This window comes from Salvelinus alpinus, chromosome 9 (assembly GCF_045679555.1).
Source record: "Salvelinus alpinus chromosome 9, SLU_Salpinus.1, whole genome shotgun sequence".
In the NCBI taxonomy this organism is placed as follows: Eukaryota; Metazoa; Chordata; class Actinopteri; order Salmoniformes; family Salmonidae; genus Salvelinus; species Salvelinus alpinus.
This window is the reverse complement of record NC_092094.1, coordinates 39,492,430-39,506,718: the sequence shown is the minus strand read 5'-3', so window position 1 is coordinate 39,506,718 and position 14,289 is coordinate 39,492,430. Positions and strand designations below refer to the sequence as shown.

Genomic DNA, 14,289 nt, shown 5'->3' with positions numbered 1-14,289 from the left:
TAGTGCAGTACTCTGGGGGTGGTAGTGCAGTACTCTGGGGGTGGTAGTGCAGTACTCTGTGGGTGGTAGTGCAGTACTCTGGGGGTGGTAGTGCAGTACTCTGGGGGTGGTAGTGCAGTACTCTGTGGGTGACTGTACATCTCCAACATGGCAACCTTTTCCTAATATACATTTAAATAGAACTAAGCAGATGTCAAGTGTCTGTTATAATCTAAGCGCATCACATTATAGAAATCAACACACACCCACATCATCTCTTGAAAAAGTCAGGCATCCAGGTCTTGTGTAAACCAGATGAAACAATGTACAGTCTGTGTAGAACACCTTTCAGCACACATGATTGCAAATAAATGTATGGAAGTATGACAGAAAGTAGTTTATGTTTATACTTTTTGAAATAGCCAGGGGGGTGGGTCGTTTCAATGTGTCTCCTTCAATGACTCAGAAGACATAAAGTTAAGGTTTGTGTGCTTGGCAGACATGAAAGCGTTAACATTTTTCTTTACATTTTCTGTAGACTCCCAGCTTTCATTTGTTTAACTAGGCAAGTCAGTTAAGAACAAGTTCTTATTTACAATGACGACCTAGGAACAGTGGATTAACTGCCTTGTTCAGGGGCAGAACAACATATATGTACCTTGTCAGCTCGGGGATTCAATCTAGCAACCTTGCGGGTTCCTGGCCCAACGCTCTAACCACTCGGCTACCTGCCACCCTCATGATGAGCTACATTAAAAGAAAAGGGATACTCTTTGGAGCTTGGCTTTCCCACGTAATTCTAAGGCGAGCGAAGGCAGTGGGGAGGGACCCTGGAGGACAGACGCTGGACAGGCATTAGAATAAATTGGAGAAGTGTAGTGTGATTGAGGTACAGGTTAAAAGTCCAGTTTAATTTGGGATATGAAGCTGTGCATACAGCATAGATTATTTAGTTGCAACTTTACAAAGCAAAGTGTATTCATCATTTTCAGAATCACAATACTAATTTGTTCTAATATGTCATTCATCTGTTTCACTAAACACTCCAGAAGCCCACTCCTGCATCTCCTTTCTCTCCTACCCACAATGCACCACACCCTCCCATCTTCATCTCCCTTCCCTGCCAGCTCGGAACACCACAGCACATCAGTCACTTAAAGGCACTATGAGATGAAGCTATACAATCTATTCACATAAATGTTTCAAAGCAAAGACATCACCACTATACTATTTCATTCATATTCATTCTGTAATGGAATTGAGAGTCATGAGATGGGGAAATAGAACTACTAATACTAGCTCTAATTGGCCATTTGTGTAACGACCCCGCCCCCGTCCCCAACCCTGACCAACCCCTCTCCTGTCTCTGCTTTTCCACTGGTCTCATTAGAGATGCTCTATGCGAACCACACACACACACACACACACACACACACACACACACACACACACACACACACACACACACACACACACACACACACACACACACACACACACACACACACACACACACACACACACACACACACCACTGCAATGGCTCATCACTGGACAATAGTGTGACATCACCTGCATCCTCGAAGCTCTCTGTCTCCATTCTCTCTTTTTAAAACTCCATTTTCCTCTTCACATCTCACAGATCTCTCACATAGCCTGGGAGTAACAGCCTAAAACAGGGCTTCTCCACAGGGGTGCCAGGCAGGATCCTTGAGACCCAGAGAGGAGAGGAGATGAGGCAGTATGCTGCTCCCATCACTGATAACACTGGGATCATTCACACCCCAGGCAGGGGGACACCAGACGATCAATGCCCCTCAGGCGCTTTTTAATAATCATGTCAACACATAGAGTGATAGTGTAACATAGACACTGGAAACAGTACAGAAAGTCTGTCTGGAAGTTCCCTGCTGGGTATGTATAGTTATACAGTATATGAAACATATGTTTCTCTATTATGATAAAACATAAGCTGCTTTATTACAGCATCATATAATCAGAAAAAGTAGTTGACTGTGGCATTCTTACAGCACTGTAACATTAGAGAATACACTACAGTGCAACCCATATTTATATCATTTGGAGTCCACTCTAGCCGTGATTATGATGTGATATACAGTACAAACACTGAGCTATTCCATGACTACAGTATGATGCAACAGGAACTGTTCTATTATTGTATCTTATTACAAGTCCCTGTATGTTCTCCACGGTGTGTTCTCCACGGTGTGTCCTCCACGGTGTGTTCTCCACGGTGTGTTCTCTCCTCGCAGGGAGGCAGCTTGTAAACATGGCACAGCTTAGCACAGCAGGAGACTCTTCACATCAATCTGCAGTAAATCTAGGCTCCTTTGACCCACCCACTTAACCACTCTCCTCCTCTACTCCGCTCTTTCACTCCCACGCCCAACACTCTACCCAGTGCCAGACATACATCTTCATCCCTCTCTAATAAACTAAGAGCTGTTGTACTGGTGTCCCTGTCTGCCTCAGACTCCTCCCTGGATACTGTTCTGTCCACCCAGGGTGGGTGTACTGTATGACTGCATCTGAAATGGCATGCTATTTCCTATTTAGTGCACTGTTTTTGACCAGAGCCCTATGCGGGCCATGGTCAAAAGTAGTGCACTATAGGGAATAGGGTGCCATTTCAGACACACAGTGTCACGTTCCTGACCTATTTTTATGTTATTTTGATTATGTTTAGTTGGTCAGGGCGTGAGTTGGGGTGGGCATTGTATGTTGTGTGTGTTTTGGTTAGTCTATGGGTGTTGTATGTGTATGGGATAGAGTATTGTTAGGTTGTCTAGTTATGTCTATGGCTGCCTAGATTGGGTCTCAATCAGAGACAGCTGTCATTCATTTGTCTCTGATTGGGAGCCATATTTAAGGTAGCCATAGGCAGTAGGCTTTTGTGGGTAGTTGTCTTGTTTAACGTTTGTTGCTTGTCTGGGCACTTGCGTTATTTAGCTTCACGATCATTTGTTGTTTTGTTTGTTTGTAATAGTGTTTTCGTTTCATGTTCATCTTCGTTCGTTTAATTAAAAGAAGATGGCTTATTTTCCTCATGCTGCGTTTTGGTCCGTCTCTCCTCCACACGATCGTGACAGAACTACCCACCACAACAGGACCAAGCGGATTGAGGAAGGAAGGAAGGAACTAAAGCAATGGAGAGAAGAGGAATGGACTTGGGAGGAGATCCTGGACGGCAAAGGACCCTGGACTCAGCCAGGGGAATATCGCCGTCCCAAAGCGGAGCTGGAGGCAGCGAAAGCGGAGAGGCGGTTTTATGAGGCAAAGGCAAGGCAGAGTGGCTGGAAGCCCGAGAGGCTCACCCAAAAATTTCTTGGGGGGGGGCTAAAGGGGAGTGTGGCGAAGCCGGGTGGGATACCTGAGCCAACTCCCCGGGCTTGCCGTGGAGTGAGAGGGCGTCGTACTGGTCAGACACCGTGTTATGCGGTAAAGCGCACGGTGTCCCCAGTACGCGTGCTTAGCCCAGTGCGGGCTATTCCACCTTGCCGCACTGGGAGGGCTAGGTTGGGCATCGAGCCGGATGCCATGAAGCCGGCCCAACGTATCTGGCCTCCAGTACGTCTTCTCGGGCCGGTGTACATGGCACCAGCCTTACAGGTGGTGTCCCCGGTTCGCCTGCATAGCCCAGTGCGGGCTATTCCACCTCGCCGCACTGGCAGGGCTACGGGGACCATTCAACCTGGTAAGGTTGGGGAGGCTCGGTGCTCAAGAGCACGTGTCCTCCTTCACGGTCCGGTATATCCGGCGCCACCTTCCCACCCCAGCTCAGTACCACCAGTGCCTACACCACGCACCAGGCTTCCAGTGCATCTCCAGAGCCCTGTTCCTCCTCCACGCACTCTCCCTATGGTGCGTGTCTCCAGCCCAGTGCCTCCAGTTCCGGCACCACGCACCAAGCCTCCTGTGCGTCTCCAGAGCCCTGTACGCACTGTTCCTTCTCCCCGCACTCGCCCTGAGGTGCGTGCCCTCAGCCCGGTACCTCCAGTTCCGGTACCACGCACCAGGCCTAGAGTGCGCCACGAGAGTCCAGTGTGCCCTGTTGTTGTTCCCCGCACTAGCCTGAAGGTGCGTGTCCTTAGCCCGGTACCTCCAGTTCCGGTACCACGCACCAGGCCTACAGTGCGTCTCAGCCGGCCAGAGTCTGCCGTCTGCCCAGCGGCGTCTGAACTGCCCGTCTGCCCAGCGGCGCCTGAACTGCCCGTCTGCCCAGCGGCGCCTGAACTGCCCGTCTGCCCAGCGGCGCCTGAACTGTCTGCCAGCGGCGCCTGAACTGCCCGTCTGCCATACGCCGTCTGAACTGTCCGTCTGCCATGAGCCTGCAAAGCCGCCCGTCTGCCATGAGCCTGCAAAGCCGCCCGTCTGCCATGAGCCTACAGAGCCGTCCGCCAGACAGGAGCCGCTAGAGCCGTCCGCCAGACAGGAGCCGCTAGAGCCTTCCGCCAGACCGGATCAGCCAGAGCCTTCCGCCAGACCGGATCAGCCAGAGCCTTCCGCCAGACCGGATCAGCCAGAGCCTTCCGCCAGACCGGATCAGCCAGAGCCTTCCGCCAGACCGGATCAGCCAGAGCCTTCCGCCAGACCGGATCAGCCAGAGCCTTCCGCCAGACCGGATCAGCCAGAGCTTTCAGCCAGCCATGACCAGCCAGAGCCTTCAGCCAGCCATGACCAGCCAGAGCCGTCAGCCAGCCATGACCAGCCAGAGCCGTCAGCCAGCCATGACCAGCCAGAGCCGTCAGCCAGCCATGACCAGCCAGAGCCAGCCAGCCAGGATCCGCCAGCCAGTCCGGAGCTGCCGTCCCTCAGCCCGGAGCTGCCGTCCCTCAGCCCGGAGCTGCCGTCCCTCAGCCCGGAGCTGCCGTCCCTCAGCCCGGAGCTGTCGTCCCTCATCCCGGTGTTGCCCCTTATCCCGGTGCTGCCCCTTATCCCGATGCTGCCCCTTCAGTTAGGTGGGTTTAGTTGGAGGGTGGTCATTGGGGGGGGGATACGGAAGCGGGGAGTGACTATGGTGGTGTGGGGACAGCGTCCAGAGCCGGAGCCACCACCGTGGACAGATGCCCACCCAGACCCTCCCCTAGACTTTTGGTGGTGCGTTCGGAGTACGCACCTTGAGGGGGGGGTTATGTCACGTTCCTGACCTATTTTTATGTTATTTTGATTATGTTTAGTTGGTCAGGGCGTGAGTTGGGGTGGGCATTGTATGTTGTGTGTGTTTTGGTTAGTCTATGGGTGTTGTATGTGTATGGGATAGAGTATTGTTAGGTTGTCTAGTTATGTCTATGGCTGCCTAGATTGGGTCTCAATCAGAGACAGCTGTCATTCATTTGTCTCTGATTGGGAGCCATATTTAAGGTAGCCATAGGCAGTAGGCTTTTGTGGGTAGTTGTCTTGTTTAACGTTTGTTGCTTGTCTGGGCACTTGCGTTATTTAGCTTCACGATCATTTGTTGTTTTGTTTGTTTGTAATAGTGTTTTCGTTTCATGTTCATCTTCGTTCGTTTAATTAAAAGAAGATGGCTTATTTTCCTCATGCTGCGTTTTGGTCCGTCTCTCCTCCACACGATCGTGACACACAGTATGTACACAGGAGGCAGCAGCACAGTAGGTGTTCACCCCCCAGATAGTAGGTGACAGAAGTGTCTGTGACAGACTGCTGAGGATATATCAAACCCTCATGAACAGATGGTCTTCCACAGACCTGTGAGTGGAGAAAAAACCCAGCTCCAGACATCCTCCACCTGGAAAAGTGGGCTCATCTCTCTGAGTCCTAAAGTGGCATGACAATTTCTTAATGACCAGTGTCTCTCGACTTTACGCTATTAGAGATCTCTGGGATTACTTCACTAACTTGGGACACTTTCTATGATAAGACGGTCAGTGAAATATACGGTTATGTCTTGAAATGTGCTTACATTGACGAATACACGTTTACGGTGACTGAGTTCATCAGGAAGTGTATAGGAGATGTTGTACCCACTGAGACTATTAAAACCTCTTGACGCTAGGGGTCAGATTATTATTTTATTTTTTAAATAACGTTCCCAAGGTAAACAGACTATTTCTCAGGTCCAGATCGTAGAATATGCATATAATTTACAGATTAGGATAGAAAACACTCCAAAGTTTCCAAAACTGTCAAAATATTGTCTGTGAGTATAACAAAACTGATTCTGCACGCGAAAACCTGAAATTTTCGAATTTTGGAATTCGGAAAATTTAGAAATTTTCGTCAAACGGAACAAGGCTTTGGTTTTCTGAACATAACGCGCACCCAAATGGCGTTTTTTTGTTATAAAAGTAATATTTATCGAACAAAAATAACATTTATTGTGTAACTGGGAGTCTCGTGAGTGCAAACATCCGAAGATTATCAAAGTAAGCGATTAATTTTATTGCTTTTCTGACTTTCGTGACCATGCTAATTTGGGGCTAGCTGTTCTAGCATTGATTGATACACTCACAAAAGCTTGGATTTCTTCCTCTGTAAAGCATATTTTCCAAATCTGACACGATAGGTGGATTAACAACAAGCTAAGCTGTGTTTTGGTATATTTCACTTGTGATTGCATGATTATAAATATTTTTTGTAATATTTTGCGCCCTGCAATTCAGCGGTTGTTTAGGAAAATGATCCCGTAAAAGGGATCCGTAGCGCAGAGAAGTTAAAACCTACCCAAACCAGAAAGAGTGGATAGATGGCAGCATTCGCGCAAAACTGAAAGCGCGAACCACTGCATTATAACCATGGCTAGGTGATAAGGAACATGGCCGAATTCAAACAGTGTTGTCATTCCCTCTGTAAGTCAATCAAACAGGCAAAATGTCAGCACAGAGACAAAGTGGAGTCGCAATTCAACGGCTCAGACTCAAGACGTAGGGTCAACAGACAATCACGGACTACAAAGGGAAAACCAGCCCCGTAACGGAGACCGACATCTTTCTTCCGGACAAGTTAAACACCTTCTTCACCTGCTTTGAGGATAACAGTGCCACCGAGGCGTCCCGCTACCAAGGACTATAGGCTCTCCTTCTCCGTGGCCGACGTAAGACATTAAAGATTGTAAACACTCGCAAGGCTTCCAACCAAGATGGCATCCCTAGCCGTGTCCTCAGAGCATGCACAGACCAGCTGGCTGGAGTGTTTACCAACATATTCCTTTACCCAAGAGAGCAAAGGTAACTGAACTAAATGAAGTTCACTTCTGTCATCATGAACTGCTTTGAGAGGCTAGTTAAGGATCATATCACCTCCACCTTACGACACCCTAGACCCACTTAAATTTGCTTACCGTCTCAATAGATCCACAGACGATGCAATCGCCATCGCACTGCACACTGCCCTGTCCCATCTGGACAAGAGGAATACCTATGTAAGAATGCTGTTCATTGACTATAGCTCAGAATTCAACAACATAGTACCCTCCAAACTCATCATTAAGCTCGGGGCAATGGGTCTGAACCTCACCCTGCGCAACTGGGTCCTGGACTTCCTGACGGGCTGCCACCAGGTGGTGAAGGTAGGAAACAACAGCTTCCCTTCGCTGATCCTCAACACAGGGGCCCCACAAGGGTGCGTGCTCAGCCCCCTCCTGTACTCCCTGTTCAACCATGACTGCGTGGCCACGCATGCCTCCAACTCAATCATCAAGTTTGCAGATGACACAACAGTAGCAGGCCTGATTACCAACAATGACTGTATTTTAGTCAATGCCACTCCGACATTGCTCGATCTAATATTTATTTATTTCTTAATTCCATTATTTTACTTTTAAATTTGTGTATATTGTTGTAAATTGTTAGATATTACTGCACTGTTGGAGCTAGGAACACAAGCATTTCGCTACACCCATAATAACATCTGCTAAATATGTGCATGTGACCAATCACATTTGATTTGATTTGATTTAAAGAGCTTTCACGAATGAGATCTCAGTGTGCCAGCGATTATTTTAAAGTGGAGATGACATGTTCTCTATCAATGCAGCAATCCTATTTTTTCACAGAAATAAAGAATAACATGGGTCATTGCAGTTAAGCAGACAGCCATGGGACTGAACAAAACTTAAATGAAATTGAACATATCAAATTAAATGACAGGCTTTTAGAAATATGAATCACATCATGTGGTCATCTGATTTTCTCTTAAAATAATTCCACAGCTTTCAGGAATAATGCCTCCTCCATCACAAAGGAGGTAGAGATGGAAGCTCAGAGTCAGACAGATGGGTTGTGATCCACTGTCTCAGATATCACATTACCTTCTTGAATAGGTGTGATGCCATTACTACATTTCCAGAGCTCTTTTTGTTCACTCTGGGCCCTTCAAAAGAAGATGGCTCCCCTTGCCAACCCTGTAGGTATTCTTCTGTCCTCCTTTCAGTGCCCAGGAACATAATGGCAGACACAAAAGGCTTAGAAAATCCAACTGGAATCATATGAATATCCCTAAAGACACTCTGTCTCACAGAGCAACACTATTTCTCCCACCTTTACACCTCTCCTTTTATTCCCTATTCTCCTTGTCTTTCATGGAATTCATACCATTGTTAAAATGTAATGTTTTTCTAGTGACTTTCTCACTGTCTAAGCAAATAAAGTCTAACTTGGCTTAACTAAGTTCTAAGCTTTTGAATATTACTTTTTTTCTTACCTTTCTCTTTTCCTTTAATCATATCCCATTCCCTATTCTGTCTATTTATTTACTTTTCCCTCTGTGATTCCATCTTTGTTCAGCCTACTGTATCTCTTTGAATGTCAGCTACCACTCAAGCGTTCTCTGTGTTGTATTCCGTAAAACAGGGTACATCGTTTCTGCTAGTCTTTCTGATATCTTCACTGACATATTCTTCTGATCCCCCCCCAAAAAAGGACATGTATCATCCTGAGTGGCGCAGTGATCTAAGGCACTGCATCGCAGTACTAGCTGTGCCTCTAAAGATTCTGGGTTCGAGTCCAGGCTCTGTTGCAGCTGGCCATGATGGGGAGACCCATGGGGTGGTGCACAGTTGGCCCAGCGTCATCTGGGTTAGGGGAGGGTTTGGCCGGCAGGGAGGTCCTTGTCCCATCCTGCACTAGTAACTCCTGTGGCGTGCTGGGTGCAGTACACGGTCGCCAGGTTTACGGTATTTTCTCCAACACATTGGTGCGGCTGGTTACGGGCATTGTGTCAAGAAGCAGTTTGGTTGGGTTGTGTTTCGGAGGATGCACGGCTCCTGACCTTCGCCTCTCCCTAGTCCATACGGGAGTTGCAGTGATGAGACAAGACTGTAACTACCAATTGGGGAGAAAAAGGGGTAAAACAAATTACATGTATAATGCCATCTTCTTCAGTTTTGTAATTAACCAATCACCTTTATCCTGAGGCTTTGCTGAGGTACGAAAGTGGTAGCCAGCTGAAGATTTGTTTTGTATCGCTGCTGATATGAAACCGCTGTCAGACTGTAAAGCACATTCACTTTTGGTAGATCAGTATGGAGAGGGAGAGAGAGAAAGAGAAGGAAAGATGCAGTAAAAATTATCCCTGTCAGTTACTCCATCCTCTACTAGTACTGTGCCATCTTCCACAGAAATATAAGACTCTCGGCATTCATGGCAGCAGGTAGCCTAGTGGTTAGAATATTGGGCCAGTAACCAAAAGGTCCCTGGTTTTAATCCCTGAACCTAAAAGGCGAAAAATTTGTTGTTGTACCCTTGTGCAAGGCTCTTTCACTCTCTGGACATGATATGAATTGGAATAAGAGCATTGATCTGAGAAGAAACCCAGATCTCTGGTTACTACTTATACCATATTAGTAGTTTGTTTTTCTCAATCAACCTTTATTTTCACCTCATCTATAACAAAGTTACTGCCAATGGCCCAGGTCCAGGCCCAGAGAGGCATTAATGGACAATGCAGTAAACAATATCACAGCTCAGCTCATCAGATCATGGCATATACTGTAGTCTCCAGCCAGCCCCATCTGGATCTGCTCAGAAGGGAGCCAGCCTGATAGGCAGTGAGCGAATCACACCAGGGGATCCAGCTCAGGCACATCACTCTGGACACTAGAAGGTAACACACAATGCTCTCAAAACCTTGATGAGGGCTTGATACCATACCAGCAATAGCAACATGGCAGCATTGGTTTTACAGCTATAAAAAACGGAGATGGCTGAGAGACAGGTAGGATATATCGCAGCCCCTCTCTGTTTACCAAGGAGAGCTTACTTGGCTCTCTGCACTACCTGAACGTAATGAGGGGCCTTTGAAAACAAAAGCTGACTGTCCTTAGCTATAACAAAACTCTCTCTCTCTGAAAAAAAATACATAGTGCCAGCCCACGTCAAATGTGCCATAACTAGCTGGCAGGAGTGTATAGGTGTGCTCCCAGTACCCAGCATGCACCACCACATATATTTGATTATTCGCCATGCCAACATCACATGGCTCTTTTCAGGGCACTTGAGAGGTAAAAGAAATTACGACACAATAATGAAACATAAAGAAAACGTTCTATTTGATAATTTTTTGAGTTGAAAAGGACAAGAATTGTAGTTGTTGACGCACTAGAAGCACAAATTGAAGTGCTGTCGAGCTGAACCACAAGGTCCACTCTACCTCTTTATGATTTCTACAATGGAACTAGATCCCATGTCTATCCCATCCTTTTCCAATTCTTTGCAAGGTCATTGAGAAATACTTAGTTTTTTTTGTTCAGTCAAAACATTTTTAAGCTATAATGTTAAATGGAGAAAATGATATTACTCCAGGTTTTCCATGATAAACTTCTAAGTACAAACTCAGTTGGCATCCTGTTGTTACACAACTACCAGTTCTGAATCGGGTCTGTCAGATGAGGTCGTACACATTGTGGCAATCTTAAAATAGATTTTATGAACATATCATGAGAACCTAGAGATTTTGAGACACTTTAGAACCACAGAGATGTTTTTCCTGGCTTACTTTCAGCTCATTAAGTAAACATACTTCATATCCAAGTGATTCCGGAACTTTTGGAATGATTCAGGAAGTGCCTACTAAACATGCAAAGACATAGCTATATAGCATGTATGAGTCATGAGGTACACGATAATTAGTCTGAGAGATGAAGAGGAATGCAGAACTAACAGCCCCAATGACTAAGGCACTAAGGCTCTGATACAGCAATATAAAAATATAACAACAATAATGATTCAGGACTAGCAAACATGACTGTCGGTTTGGTCCAAACATATCCATCAGACCTCATGGTGCCCTGACTGCCAAGGAGGAGGCTTGTTTATAAGACACCTCTCTTATTCCACAGGCACACAATCTGCCAGCATGCTGCCAGAATGATTGGCCCCATGGGTCAACTGCTGCTTCACAGATTTTGCTCCAAACCACTCCATGATGTAATACCGTTTCAATTTAGGGGATCATCAGGGGCATGAGTCGGCAGGTAACAATAGATGCTCTATGTAAACCTTTGCTAGATTGGCAAAGTGGTGCTTGGTAACTACGAATTAAAAACCCTCCGTGGGAGAAGATGACAGTGAGATCAAAGGATCTTCCTTAAGAAAACCTCACAAAACAAGAGAGCCATTGAACCCTTAAGAGGGTGAAACAAGTCCCAATGTTCCAGCAAGTCATTCAAGAGGCACATATAGTACAGGGTACTCCATTTATTTTCTCTCCTCTGTCCTCTCTGTCCTTTTTCTTGTTTCCTGCCTGAGTCTCTCTGATCTTTGACTAGTATTGATGAAGTTTTTTTTCCTGGATATGCCATGCTAATAACATGATTCATCCCTTTGGCCCACCAGAGCTAGTTGAATAGTCCGTTTTCTAGTGCTCAACAGCTAATGGTAAACCTCAGAATGCTCAGATATTTCAAAAGTGAGTCAAATGATGAATATGGCCAGATGAATGTGGTTGTTAGAAAAACAAATATTTGATGCAAAGCCTTGATTTGTCAAAAGTTGAGCAGTGCTCTCAAGGATAAGTTTGTAGGATTCACACACTTTAAATTCACCAGCTTGAAAGACTCCTAGGAAATTCTGACTTGATAAGAGATTGAAGGATAAAGCAAGAATCAGTTTATTCCTCTTTAATTAACGTTTTGGAAAGCTAGCTATTCAAGAGGCGAGCAAACAGAAATAATGAAAACTGAAGAATATCTACAGGCATATAAAGTACAGTGCATTTTCCTTGAAACAGGTAGAAATGTATAATGGATGCATTCTTAATCCTCCTCATATGAATAGACATATGCACACACCCACACAGGGACATGCACACTCCTTCACATTGATCAGGGAATTACATAGCGGCATTGACCATATTTATCGTGACTCATCAGCCCAATTAGATGCTGATGATAAGCTTGGTGATGCTGGTGTCCCCCAGCTCTTCCTGATGAGTGTGGGGCTAATAGGGGTCAAGGTTTGGTTTAAGGGGTGCGGTGAAACCGAGCAGAAAAAGACCTACAGTAATCTAATCAGGTGCATCATCAGACCACAGCCTAATCGCTGTCAATTACCCACCAGTTACAGACATATTGGGGACTGAAATAGGCCCCATTAGGCTACGCTTGCCCCTGTTGAGAGAGAGAGAGTAACAGCTCTCCTCCCTCCCTCGCCGCCGGTCCACCCGCCACCATCACAGCCATCAAAGGCCCATCTGGGAGGTGGCACTTCTAGTGAAGAGCACAGGTGTTCCTGTTTAAGTGTTAATTAGATTAGTGCAGATCAAACAGGGGCGTTGCTCGCCAGGGAGCGGAGGTGGAGGGGGCATACAGCAGAGTCTTGGGGTCCAACAACTCCTCCTCAACCACCAATTAGGATTAATTAATCAGCTGATGGAATAATTTCCTTTGATCCCCTGAAGCTGGCATAGAGCCTTGTAGGGGAACATGCCTATAGACAGGTTGGTAGTTTAACAACACAACCGATGTGTGCGCAACTATGGGGCAAAAGAGACAGGGTTGGATTACAGTGTTGACAACATGTCAACTATATTTTGTCTCCAAATGTTTATTGAAAACATAAATACATTGTTACAGTATTGTGTGGCTGAAGGGCGGGTGGGTGGGTGGAGGGCGGGTTGAATAAAGAGAAACAATACCTTAAAAAATCCATAAATGTATAATTATGTGCAATTTATATAGGCTTTTTTGGGGGGTTTTCTTTCATTATTTTAGGCTATCTGGTATTAGTTCGCAAGCCTAAACTTCAGGGCTTAACTGTATGCGTGCTAATTAGCCTACACAGCCATTTGACAAATAATGGTTTGGGAACGGGCAGATAAAGTTCACTTCAATCCACAAGAACTGCGAAAGGAGAGTTGAAAATAAAGAGAAGGGAGGGCTAGAAAATTCATGTTTGGGAAAGATTTGGTGAAGTGGTAAAAGAGGAAGATAGCAGTACGATGTGTGATGATTGTGAGGCGCTATACATATTCCACAGTCACAAGATGGAATTTAAACAGGCCTATGGTGCATCAAGGGAACTGTAGCCTACTGTTAGATGGGTTAAATGGAAACTGACATCTGGACACTGACTGTAGGTCTATAACCTAATAACTCCTGCAGAATGTAGCCTTTCTTGCAGTAAAATTATACACCAAATCTAGGCACAATTTTGACTTGGGAACAGGATTGGAGAAATATGATTTATTTATTTATGCACCTTGAGAGAATGCAATGCTCCGTTAGATACCATCTGTAGAGGTGCTGTCTTCCTAATAAAAACATCATAAAAGTTGATAGTAAAGGCAGCAGGTAGCCTAGGGGTTAAGAGCATTGGGCCAGTAACCGACAGGTTGCTGGTTTGAAACCCCCGAGCCCGCAAGGTGAAAAATCTGTCGATGTGCCCATGAGCAAGGCATTTAACCCTAATTGCTACTGTCAATCTCTCTGGATAAGAGTGTCCACTAAATGTATTGTTTTCATTTCAACCACATGCATCGAAGCCAACTGAAATCTTATCAGAAATTATTTTGGTCATTTTTTCCGCTTTCTTTTTCCTTACAACTGGTCAAACTGATGTCATTTGGACATTTTGCAAAGAAAATCTTTCCAGTTTTTTTTTTTGCGTTCTCCCCAGTCCCTAAACAACTTTGCACCGCGAAAGATGATGACAGGGAAAATTTTACCGATGTCAACTAGATTGAAGCATTCATTCTATCGATGTATGACATTATTCAGTGGAGCAAGGCTTTATTTAGTCTTCTAGGGCAACATAATGACAGAAGATGCATGCATCTAACTATAGACAAGTTGACTAACAAACAGCCTACCAACATGTCAGAAATTATAAGCAGAAA

The 14,289-nt window shown here is 45.6% G+C and overlaps 1 protein-coding gene across 1 annotated transcript in view; it reads right to left on the bottom strand.

The window, feature by feature from the left end:
- The window catches only part of cdh13 (cadherin 13, H-cadherin (heart)), a 526,046-nt gene that overhangs the window by 123,158 nt on the left and 388,599 nt on the right, over positions 1 to 14,289 (bottom strand). The gene's annotated exons all lie outside the window — the stretch shown is intronic.